Consider the following 13,349-nt stretch of genomic DNA (forward strand, 5'->3'; position numbering starts at 1 on the left):
TGTGTACAAAGAGAAATATCCAATTATGTGACAACCTTTGTGTAATAAAAATTTGTTTGAAGTTAAAAAAAAAAAAATCAATGAATCCAGGAGCTGGTTTTTTGAAAAGATTAACAAAATAGATAGACCACTAACAAGACTAATAAAGATGAAAATAGAGAAGAATCAAATAGATACAGTAATAAATAATAAAGGGGAGATTACCACTGATCCCACAGAAATACAAACTACCATCAGAGAGTACTATAAACATCTGTATGCAAATAAACTAGAAAATCTAGAAGAAATGGATAAATTCCTGGACACGTACACCCTCCCAAGACTAAACCAGGCAGAAGTCGAATCCCTGAATAGACCAATAACAAGTTCTGAAATTGAGGCAGCAATTAATAGCCTACCAACCAAAAACAAGCCCAAGACCAGACAGATTCACAGCTGAATTCTACCAGAGGTACAAAGAGTAGCTGGTACCATTCCTTCTGAAACTATTTCAACCAATAGAAAAAGAGGGACTCCTCCCTAACTCATTTTATGAGGCCAGCATCATCCTGATACAAAAACCTGGCAAAGACACACCTAAAAAAAGAAAATTTCAGGCCAATAACCCTGATGAACATTGATGTGGAAATTCTCAATAAAATACTGGTGAACCAAATCCAGCAGCATATTAAAAAGCTTATCCACCACGATCAAGTCTGCTTCATCCCTGGGATGCAAGACTGATTCAACATACACAAATCAATAAACGTAATCCATCACATGAACACAACCAATGACAAAAACCACATGATTATCTAAATGGATGCAGAAAAGGACTTCGATAAAATTCAAGAGCAATTCATGCTAAAAACTCTCAATAAACTAGATATTGATGGAACATATCTCAAAATAATAAGAGCCATTTATGACAAACTCACAGCCAATATCATACTGAATGGGCAAAAGCTGGAAACATTCCTTTTGAAAACCAGCACAAGACAAGGATGCCCTCTCTCACCACTCCTATTCAACATAGTATTGGAAGTTCTGACCATGGCAATCAAGCAAGAGAAAGAAATAAAGGGTATTCAGATAGGAAGAAAGGAAGTCAAATTGTCTCTGTTTGCAGATGACATGATTGTATATTTAGAAAACCCCATTGTTTCAGCCCCAAATCTCCTTAAGCTGATAAGCAACTTCACCAAAGTTTCAGGATACAAAATCAGTGTGCAAAAATCACAAACATTCCTATACACCAATAATAGACAAACACAGAGCCAAATCATGAGTGAACTCCCATTCGCAATTGCTACAAAGAGAATGAAATACCTAGGAATATGACTTACAAGGGATGTGAAGGACATCTTCAAGGAGATCTGCAAATCACTGCTCAAGGAAATAAGAGAGGACACAAACAAATGGAAAAACATCCCATGCTCATGGATAGAAAGAATCAGTATTGTGAAAATGGCCATACTGCCCAAAGTAATTTATAGATTCAGTCCTATCTCCATCAAGCTACCATTGACTTTCTTCACAGAACTGGAAAAAACTACTTCAAAGTTCATATGGAACCAAAAAAGAGCCCATATAGGCAAGACAGTCCTGGGCAAGAAGAACAAATCTGGAGGCTTGACGCTACCTGACTTCAAACTATATTGCAAGGCTACAGTAACCAAAGCAGCATGGTACTGGTACCAAAACAGATACATAGACAAATGGAACAGAACAGAGGCCTCAGAAATAACACCACATATCTACAACCATCTGATCTGTGACAAACCTGACAGAAACAATCAATGGGGAAAGGATTCCCTATTTAATAAACAGTGTTGGGAAAATTAAGCCATATGCAGAAAACTGAACCTGAACCCCTTCCTTACACCTTACACAAAAATTAACTCCAGATGGATTAAAGACTTAAATGTAAGACCTAAAGCAATAAAAACCCTAGAAGAAAACCTAGGCAATACCCTTCAGGACATAGGCATGGGAAAAACTTCATAACCAAAACACCAAAAACAATGGCAACAAAAGCCAAAATTGACAAATGGGATCTAATCCAACTAAAGAGTTTCTGTGCAGCAAGAGAAACTATCATCGGAATGAACAGGGAACCTACAGAATGGGAGAAAATTTTTGCAATCTATCCATCTGACAAAGGGATAATATCCACAATCTAAAAAGAACTTAAACTAATTTACAAGAAAAAAACCAAACAATTCCATCAAAAAGTGGACAAAGGATGTGAACAGACATTTCTCAAAAGAAGACATTTATGCAGCCAACAGACATATGAAAAAAAAAGCTCATCATCACTGGACATTAGAGAAATGCAAATCAAAACTACAATGAGATACCATCTCATGCCGGTTAGAATGGCGATCATTAAAAAGTCAGGAAACAAGAGATGCTGGAGAGGATGTGGAGAAATAGGAATGCTTTTACACTGTTGGTGGAAATGTAAATTAGTTCTGCCATGTGGAAGACAGTGTGGTGATTCCTCAAGGATCTAGAACCAGAAATACCATTTGACCCAGCAATTCCATTACTAGGATTATACCTAAAGGATTATAAATCATTCTACTATGAAGACACATGCACACGTATGTTTATTGCAACACTGCTCATAATAGCAAAGACTTGGAACCAACCCAAATGCCCATCAGTGATACACTGGATAAAGGAAATGTGGCATGTATATACCATAGAATACTATGCAGCCATAAAAAAGGAAGAGGAGGGAAGAAGAGGAGGAGGAGGAGAAACAGGAAGAGGAGGAAGAAGAGGAAGAGGAACAAGAATCAAATAGACACAATAAGAAATGATAAAGGAGATACCACTGCTGACCTCAAAGAAATACAAACAACCATCAGAGAATACTATAAACACCACTATGCAAATAAATCAGAAAATCTAGAAGAAATGGATAAATTCCTGGATGCACATAAACCTTCCCAAGACTGAACCAGGAAAATGTTGAATCCCTGAATAGACCAAAAACAAGGTCTGAAATTAAGACTGTAATAAATAGCCTACCAACAAAAAAAAAGCCCAGGATCAGATGGATTTACAGCTGAATTCTACCAGAGATACAAAGAGGAGCTGAAACCCTTTCTTCTGAAATTATTCCAAACAATTAAAAAAGTGGGCCTCCTCCCTAACTCATTCTGAGGCCAGAATTTTCCTAATACCAAAACCTGCCAGATATAGAACCAAAAAAGAAAAACTTCATGCCAATATCCCTGATGAATATTGACGCAAAAAGTTTCAGTAAAATACTGGCAAACTGAATACAGCAGCACATCAAAAAGCGTATACACCACAATCAAGTTTGCTTCATCCCTGGGATGCAAGACTGGTTCAACATATGCAAATCAATAAATGTAATTCATCACATAAACAGATCTAGAGACAAAAACCACATGATTATCTCAAGAGATGCAGAAAAGGACTTTGGTAAAATTTAACATCCCTTCATGTTAAAAACTCTCAATAAACTAGGTATTGAAGAAATGTAACTCAAAATAATAAGAGCCATTTATGACAAATCCACAGCCAACATCATACTGAATGGGCAGAAGCTGGAAGCATTCCCCTTGAAAACCAGCACAAGACAAGGATGCCCTCTCTCACCACTTCCATTCAACATAGTATTGGAAGTTCTATCCAGGGCAATCAGGAAAGAGAAAGAAATAAAGGGTATACAAATAGGAAGGAGGAAGTCAAATTATCTTTGTTTGCAGATGACATGATCCTGTATCTAGAAAACCTTATTGTCTCTGCCCAAAAGCTTAAGCTGATAAGCAACTTCAGCAAAGTCTCAGGATACAAAATCAGTGTGCAAAACTCACAAGCATTCCTATACTCCAACAACAGACAAGCAGAGAGCCAAATCATGAATAAACTCCCAATCACAATTGCTGCAAAAAGGATAAAATACCTAGGAATATAGCTAACAAGGGAAGAGAAGGGCCTCTTCAAGAAGAACTACAAACCACTGCTCAAGAAAATCAGAGAGGACACAAACAAATGGAAAAACGTTCCATGATCATGGATAGGAAGACTCAATATTTTGAAAACAGCCATACTGCCCAAAGTAATTTATAGATTCTATTAAACTACCATTGACGTTCTTCACTGAATTAGAAGAAACTATTTTAAAATTCCTATGGAACCCAAAAAGGGCTCATATAGCCAAGACAATCCTAAGCAAAAAGAACAAAGCTGAAGGCATCACACCACCAAACTTCAAACTATAGGCTACAATAACCAAAGCACCATGACACAGGTACAATAACAGACACATAAACCAATGGAACAGAATAGAGAACTCAGAAATAAGACTGCACATCTATAACCATCTGATCTTTGACAAACCTGACAAAAATGATAAATGGGGAAAGGATTCCCTATTTAATAAATGGTGCTGGGAGAACTAGCTAGCCATATGCAGAAAATTGAAACTGGACCCCTTCCTTACAACTTATACAAAAGTTAACTCAAGATAGATTAAAGACTTAAGTATAAAGCCCAAAACTATAAAAACCCCAAAAGAAAATCCAGGCAATACCATTCAAGACATAGGCATGGGCAAAGATTTCATGACGAAATTGCCAAAAGCAATTGCAACCAAAGCAAAGATTGACAAATGGGGTCTAATTAAACCAAAGAGTTTCTGCAGAGCAAAAGAAACTATCATTGGAGTAAACAGGCAACCTACAAAGTGGGAGAAAATTTTTGCAATCTATCCATCTGACAAAGGTCTAATATCCAGAATCTACAAGGAACTTAGAATTTACAAAAAAAATTATTAAAAAGTGGGCAAAGAACATGAAGAGACACTTCTCAAAAGAAGACATTCATGTGGCCAACAAACATGTGAAAAAGAGCTCAACAACACGGATCATTAGAGAAATGCAAATCAAAACCACAATGAGATATCATCTCACCCCAATCACAATGGGAATCATTAAAAACTCCAGAAACAGCAGATGCTCGTGAGGTTGTGGAGAAATAGGAACACTTTTACACTGTCGGTAGGAAAGTAAATTAGTTCAACCATTGTGGAAGATGGTGTGACAATTCCTCAAAGATCTAGAACTGGAAATACCATTTGACCTTGCAATCCCATTACTGAGTCTATACCCAAAAGAATACAAATCACTGTACTACAAACATACATGCATGCGTATGTTCATTGCCACTATTTTTGTCCTTCATTTTGTTGATTTGATGTATCACATTTATTTATTTGTATACATTAAACCACTGTTGCACCCTTGGGATAAATCCCACTTGATCACACTATCGTGTGTGTGTGTATGTGTGTGATGTGCTGTTGAATTCATTTTGCTAGAATTTTTTTAAGAATCTTTGCATCTGTATTCATCAGGGATATTGTCCTGTAGTTTGTAGTCCTTGTCTGGGTTTTGTATCAGGGTAATGTTAATCTCAGAATGAGTTAAAAGGAATTCCCCCTTCTTCAATTTCTTGTAATCGTTTGAAGATAATTTAGTATTAGTTCTTCTTTGAAAGTTTGGTAGAATTGAGCGGTGAAGCCATCTGGTTCTGGACTTCTCTTTTTTGGGAGATTTTTCATTACTGATTCAATCTCATTATTCATTATTGTTCTGTTCAGGCTTTCTATTTATTTCTGTCACATTCTCGGGAGGTTGTATGAGTCCAGAAATTTATCCATTTCTTCTAGGCTTTCTAGTTTGTTACTGTGCAGTTGTTCATAACAGTCTCTGGTGATATTTTGTATTTCTATAGTATCAGTTGTAATGTCTCCTTTTTTGATTGTGATTTGGTTATATAAAATCAGAAAAGAGTCTTCTCTCTTTTTTCTTGGTTAGCAGAGCTAGTGGTTTATCAATTTCATTTATCTTCTCAAAGAACCAACTTTTCATTTCATTGATCCTTTGTATTGTTTTTTAAGTCTCTATTTCATTTATTTCAGCTCTGATATTTATTATTAATTTTCTTCTACCAATTTGGGGCATGGTTTGTTCTTGCTTTTTTAGTTTTTTGAGGTTCATTTTTAGAATGTGCACTTGAAACTTTTCTACTTTTTTGATGTAGGCATTTATTGCTAGAAACTTCACTGTTAGCACTGCTTTTGCTATATTCCATAGGTTTTGGTATGTTATATGTCACTTTTCATTTGTTTTTGTTTTGGTTTGGTTTGGTTTTGGTTTTGTTTATTTGAGATGGAGTCTTACTCTGTCACCCAGGCTGGAGTACAGTGGTGTGATCTCAGCTCACTGCAACCTCCACCTCCCCAGTTCAAGTGATTCTCCTGCCTTAGCCTTTCAAGTAGCTGGGATTACAGGCACCTAACACCACACCTGGCTAATTTTTGTAATTTTGGTTGTGATGGGGTTTCGTCACGTTGGACAGGCTGGTCTCAAACTCCTGACCTCAAGTGATCCACCTGCCTCGGCCCCCCAAAGTGCTGGGGTTACAGGCATGAGCCACTGTGCCCAGCCTCATTTATTTCAATACTTTTTTTTCATTTCCTCTTTGATTTCTTCCTTGATTCAGTGGTATTTGGGAGCATGTTGTTTAACTTCTATGTATTTGTACAGTTTCCAAAACTCTCTTTTTATTGATTTCTAGTTTTAGTCCATTTTGTTCTGAAAAGATATTAGGCAGGATTTCAATTTTTAAAAATTTGTTCACACTTACTTTGTGTACAAACATCTGGTCTATCCTGAAGAATATTCCATGTGCTGATGAGAGAAATGTGTATTCTGCAGCTGTTCAACCAAATGTTCTGTAAATGTCTGTTAGGTACATTTAGTCTAATGTACAGTTTAAATCCAATGTTTCTTTGTTAATTTTTTTGTCTAGATGTCTGTCTAATGCTGAGAATGGGGTGTTAATGTCCCCAGCTGTCGTTGTGTTGGAGTCTATCACTCCCTTTAGATCTAATAATATTTGCTTTATATAATATATCAAGTGTTCCCATATCCCTGCTTGTTTTGAGTTTCCAATTGCATAGAATATTTTTCCCACCTTTTGCTTTCAAGACATGTGCATCTTTACAACTGAGTTTCTTGTAAGGAGCATATAGTTGGTTCATGTTTTCTTTTTTTGTTTTTGTTTTTTTCCCTAATCCATTCAACCAGTCTGTATCTTTCAAGTGGAAAATTTAATCCATTTACATTCAAAGTTATTATTGATATGTGAGGGCTCTTATTCCTGTCATTTTATTGGTTTACTTATGGTTTTTTTTTTTTTTTTTTTTTTTTTTGAGACGGAGTCTCGCTCTGCTGCCCAGGCTGGAGTGCTGTGGCTGGATCTCAGCTCACTGCAAGCTCCACCTCCCAGGTTCACACCATTCTCCTGCCTCAGCCTCCCGAGTAGCTGGGACTACAGGCAACCGCCACCTCACCCGGCTAATTTTTTGTATTTTTTAGCAGAGACGGGGTTTCACCGTGTTCGCCAGGATGGTCTCGATCTCCTGACCTCGTGATCCGCCCGTCTCGGCCTCCCAAAGTGCTGGGATTACAGGCTTGAGCCACCGCGCCCGGCACTTATGGTTGTTTTACATATCCTTGCTCCTTTCTTTCTCTCTTATTGTTCATCATTGTGGTTTGGTAGTATTCTGTAGTGGTAATATTTGAGTCTTTTTCTGTATTTGCTCTACCAGTGTTGTTTTTTTTTTTTTTTTTAATCTTGTCATGTATTTTCATGATGATAGTTATTGTTCTTTCCCTTCTAGGTATAGAATTCCCTTAAGTATTTCTCATATAGCTGATCTAGTGGGGATGAATTCCCTGAGCTTTTGCTTGTCTGGGAAAGACTTTTATTTTTCCTTCATTTAGGAAGGATAGCTTTGTGGGTATGATGTCCTTGGCAGCAGTTTTTTTTTCTTCTGCACCTTGGATATATCATCCCATTCTTTCCTGGCCTGTAAAGTTTCTGCAGAGATGTCTGCTGTTAGTCTGATCAGGTTCTTTTATGATACTAGACACTGTTCTCTTGCTATTTTTAGAATTTTCTTTTTCTTTGACTTTTAACAGTTTGACTATAATTTGCCATGGAGAAGACTTTTTGAATCTTATCTATTTGGGGATCTTTGAACCTCCTGTATCTGTACATTTAAATCTTTTGCTAAACTTGGGAAATTTTCACTATTATTTTGTTAAGTAGGTTTCCTAACCCTTCAGTTTTCACTAAACTTTCTGGGACACCAAGAATTCGAATATTTGGTTGCTTTATGCTGTCCCATATGTCAGATAGGCTTTGCTCAGTGTTTTTGATTCTTTTTATTTTTGCCTGACTGGGTTATTTCAAAAGACCTGTCTTTAAGTTCTGACATCTTTCTTCTCTTTGATCTAGCCTATTATTGAAGCTTTTGAATTTTGTATTTTATTCAACCCATTCTTCACTTCCTGAATATCTGTTTAGCTCTTTTTTATGATATCTAACTCTTTGGTAAATGTCTTATTCATACCCTGGTTTGTTTTTCTGATCATTTTGTATTGATTTTCAGTATTTGCTTGTATCTCATTGTGCTTCTTTAATATCAAAATTTTGAATTCATTGTCCTTAATTTCATAAATTTTCTTTTGTTTGGGATATGTTGCTGGAGAATTATTGTGTTCCTTTGGAGGTGTTTTATTTTCTTGCTTTTTTATGCTTCCTGTGTCATTACATTGATATCTCCTCATCTGGTGTAATGGTTGTTTCTAATTGTTTTGATTTGCTTTCACAGGGGAGGACTTTTCATGAAGATGTATCTATGAAGTTGGTTGGGTAAGGCACTTTGGTTTTCATTCTGGATGCACGTAGTAGTGTTGTTGCCGTATGATTCCTTTGGCTGTAAACAGCATCAGTGGTGTCTGTGATTTCCTCAGTGGTTTAGGATGTGGTTGTTAGTGGAGGCTTGTGGTGAAGTTTTACTCGGACAAGGATACCAAGTAGGCTAGTCTTCAAGCCCCAGGGGTGGCAGTAGTGGGCTGAGTTTGCTTGCCTTGAGCCCCAGAGTGATGTATGCTGGCACTGGTGTTAGCATATACAGGCCAGTCAACTCATGGGCCTACAAGTGGCCTGCTTGGGTGCCTGGAATGGCAGCAGTGGGCTGGGCAGATAGGTGGGATCCCCAGTTCCTGGGTGGTGGGCATGGCATGGGCAATGGAAGGACCAGTGGTGGGAAAACTCTCTGGGAATCAAGCAGTTCACATTGGTGTTGGTTATGAAGGGCTGTGCAGGCCAGACCTCAGACCTGCAAGTGGCACATACAGCTGGGTGCCAGCTATGGTGGCAGAGGCAGGTTGAGTGGGCCCAATCTCATAACCTGGGAGGAATGTTGAGGTGCCAATGGTGGTGAACTGGGTTGGGCAATCCCCAGGCCCCCAGATGGCATGCTTGGGTACTGGAAGCATGGAGCTGGGTCAGGCAGACCTGTCCTCAGGATCCCCAGTGGTGCCTGCAGGTGCTAGCTGTTATAAGCAGTGGCAAAGTCCCAGGCCACTGACAGAATGGTCAGGTGGGGACAACTGTGGCTGCATTGCAGCTCTGCAATAAAGGGGATGGGGTTGCTTTCAGTGGGAGCAGCCATAGACAGGTAGCAGGGGGAGCAAGAGCGCACACTTCACTTGTCCCTTGCCCTGCAGCAACCCCTAGTGATGGCAGTTGTGGGCAGTGGAATGTCAGTGGGACTCCAAGGATGTAGAGATGCTGAGACTGCTGAACCCTAGGGAAGGACACAGTCTGGTAAAAGGCTCCCAAAATGCACCATGCTGCAGCTTCTTAGGACTTGGGGGTTTGTGGGACCAAGCATGAGCTCTTTCTCTGGAGTGATTCCTCACAATCCTCAGGAAGCTCCCTATATGAAGGGGCTCTCCCATGGTTAGAATTGTAGGTGTCCATGGCAGGAAAGTGGACCACTAGGGGTCACTCATTTACCCTTTACCCACGTTAGGTAGCCTCTCCAGACTCCTAGCCAATCCTAGTTGAACAGGCTGCTTCACTTCCTTCTCCCTTCTTGCTTTCAGTGCCTCCCATCACTTCTCTGTTGAATGTCAGTGAGGTACCAAGGATGTAGAGATGCAGAAACTGTTGAGCCCCAGGGCAAGACACAGTCTGGTATAAGCCGGGCTCTCAAAATGTGCCATGCTACAACTGCTTAGGACTTGGGGGTTTGTGGGACCCAGCATGAGCTCACTCTCTCTCTCTCTTTCAGTGTCTCATTTAGATAATCTATTCAAAGTGTAATTATCTACTCACTATTTCGGTTCCTCTCCATGGACGAGATGAATACCAGATGCATCTAATAATTCATCTTGAAGCCCCTCCTCTTTAATCAATGTTTTATTGTTTTCAGTATAAGGATTTTTCATCTCCATGGTTAAATTTATTCCTAAATGTTTTAATTTTTGTTGTTATTGCAATGGGATTGGTTTCTTAATTCCTTTTCGGATAGTTTACTGTTAGTGTATTGGAACACTACTGATATCTGCACATTGATTTTTTGTCCTGCAACTTTATTCACTTATCAGTTCTAACAGTTTTTTAATGTAGTCTAGGATTTTCTACATATCATGTCATTGGCAAACAATTGCAATCCTTCTTTTCCTATTAGGATGCCCTTTATTTATTTTTTCTTGCCTAATACCTCTGACTAGGACTTCCAATAATATGTTGGAAAGAAGTAGTGAGAAAGGACATGTTTGTCTTACTCCTGATCTTAGAGAAAAAGCTTTTAACTTTTCACCATTGGGTATGATGTTAGCTGCAGACTTGTCATATATGACCTTTATTGCGGTATATTCCTTCTACACCTAATTTTTTGAGAGTTTTTATCATGAAAGAGTGTTGAATTTTGTCAAATTCTTTATCTGCATCTATTGAGATGACCATATAATTTTTGTCCTTTCTTCTATTTATATGGCGTATTATTTTTTTTTTTCTTTTTCTTTTTTTTTTATTATACTTTAAGTTCTAGGGTACATGTGCATAACGTATTATTGATTTGTATGTTGAATCATTCTTGAATCCAAAGGATGAATAACATTTGATCATACTAAATGATCCTTTCCTATGTGCTATTGAATTTGGTATGCTTGTATGTTGTTGAAAAATTTTGCATCTATGTTTCTCAGGGATACTGGCCTGTAATTTTCAGTTCTTACAGTGTCCTTGTTCAGCTTTGGGATCAGGGTACTACTGGCCTCATAAAATGAGTTTGCAAGTATTCCTTCCACTTCAATTTTGTGAAAGAGCTTTTGCGAGGGTAGTTATTCATTCTTTAAATGTTTAATAGAATTCAGGTGTAAAGCCATTAGGTCCTGAGCTTTTATTTGATAAGAGCCTTTTTATTATTGATTCATTCTCCTTGTTTGTTATTAGTTGTTTAGATTTTCTATTTCTTCACGATTCAGTCTTGGTAGGTTATATGTTTCTAGGAATTTGTCCATTTCTTCTAGGTTATCTGATTTGTTGGCGTATTATTGTTTCCAGCAGTTTTCTGTGATCCTTTGTATTTCTGTAGTATAAGTTGGGATGTCTTCTCTTTCATTTCTGGTTCTATTTATTTGAATCTTCTCTTTTTTTTTGCCTAGTTAAGAGTTTGTTGATTTTGTTGATCTTTCCAAAAACCAACTCTTAGTGGTATTAATTTTTTCTATTGCTTTTATAGTCTATATGTCATTTATTTGTGCTCTGATGTTTGTTATTTCCTTCCTTTTGCTAACTTTGGGTTTAGTTTTTCTTCTTTTTCTAGTTTCTTGAGGTATAATTTTAGGTTGTTTATTTGTAATCCTTCTTATTTTTTGATATTGGTATTCATTGCTATAACTTCCTTCTTAGAACTGCTTTTGTTGTAGCTCAGAAGTTTTAATAGGTTGTGTTTCCATTTTCATTTGTCTTGAGATCATTTTTATTTCTTTTTTAATTTCTTTGACTCACAAATTGTCCTGCAGCTTGTTAATTTCCACATTTTTGTGAATTTTCAAAGATTTCTCTTATTTTCTAGTTTTATACCATTTGTGTTTAGAAAGATAATTAATATCATTTCAGTCCTGTTAAATTTGTTAAGGCTGGCTTTATGGCCTAACATATGATCTACCCTGGAGAATGTTTCATGTGCACTCAAGAAGAATGTGTATTCTGCTGCTGTTGGATGGAATGTGTGCATTTGTCTGTTGTGTCCATTTGTTCTAATGTGCAATGCAAGTCTGAATGATGTGTCCATTGTTGAAAGTGGGATTAGTAAAGTCCACTACTATTATTATATTACAAACTATCTCTCCCTTCAGATAATTTAATTTTTGATTTATATATTTCAGTTCTCCAAAGTTGGGTGCATATGTATTTATAATTGTTATATCCTCTTGATGAACTAACTCCTTTCTCTATATATTTACCTTCTTTGTCTTATTTTACAGTTTTTGACTTAAATTCTACTTTGATTTAAGTATAGCTACTCCTGCTATCTTTTGGTTTCCATTTGCATCGAATATCTTTTTACATCCCTTTACTTTCAGTGTATGTGTGTCCGTAAGAATGAAGTAAGTCTTTTATATGCAGCATATCATTGCTTTTTTAATCTATTCAGCCACTCTATATCTTTTCATTGAATAATTTAATTCATTTACATTCAAAGTAATTATTGATAAGTAAAGACTTACCACTCCAATTTTGCAATTCGTTAATGGTTCTCTTGTAGATACCTTGTTCCTTTCTTCCTCTCTTGCTGTTTTGCCTTGTGGTTTGATGGTTTTCTGTAGTGGTGTGCTTTGAATCCTTTTTATGTTTTGTGCAGGTACTACAGGTTTTTGCTTTGTGGTTATAATGAGGCTTACCTAACAATTCTTATATTTATAATGGGCTTTTACAGAGTGGTAACAACTTTGATTATATTTTAAAACTATACATTTTTACTCCCCCTCCCCTAAATTTCATGATTTGGGTGTCAAAATTTACATTTTTTTTTTTTGGTAACTTACATCTCTTAACAAATTATTGTAGTTATAGCTGTTTTTGATAGTTTTGCCTTTTAACCCGTATACTAGAGATAAAATTACGTTACATACCACCTTTAAAATACTAGAGTGTTCTGAATATGACTACATATTACTTATAGCTTTGGGTTTTGTAATTTCACATGTTTTATTTTATTAATTAGCAGCCTTTGTTTCAGCTTAAAGAACTCCCTGTAGCAGGCCTTGTGATAAGCTCCCTTAGCTTAAGTTTTTATTTCTTTCTCATTTGTGCAGAATAGCTTTGCTAGGTAACATTTTCTTAGCTGGCATTTTTTTTTTCTTCGGCACTTTTAATATATCATCCCACTCTTTCCTGGCCTGCAAAGTTTCTGCTAAGAAATCTGCTGATAGCTGCATTGGGACTCCCTTTTGTGT

At 37.1% G+C, this 13,349-nt stretch overlaps 1 long non-coding RNA gene across 1 annotated transcript in view; it reads right to left on the bottom strand.

Annotated features, from left to right (window-relative positions):
- Nucleotides 1-13,349, bottom strand: part of LOC111552476 — a 77,821-nt gene that overhangs the window by 24,159 nt on the left and 40,313 nt on the right. The gene's annotated exons all lie outside the window — the stretch shown is intronic.

Source organism: Piliocolobus tephrosceles, chromosome 8 (genome assembly GCF_002776525.5).
Source record: "Piliocolobus tephrosceles isolate RC106 chromosome 8, ASM277652v3, whole genome shotgun sequence".
Classification (NCBI taxonomy): Eukaryota; Metazoa; Chordata; class Mammalia; order Primates; family Cercopithecidae; genus Piliocolobus; species Piliocolobus tephrosceles.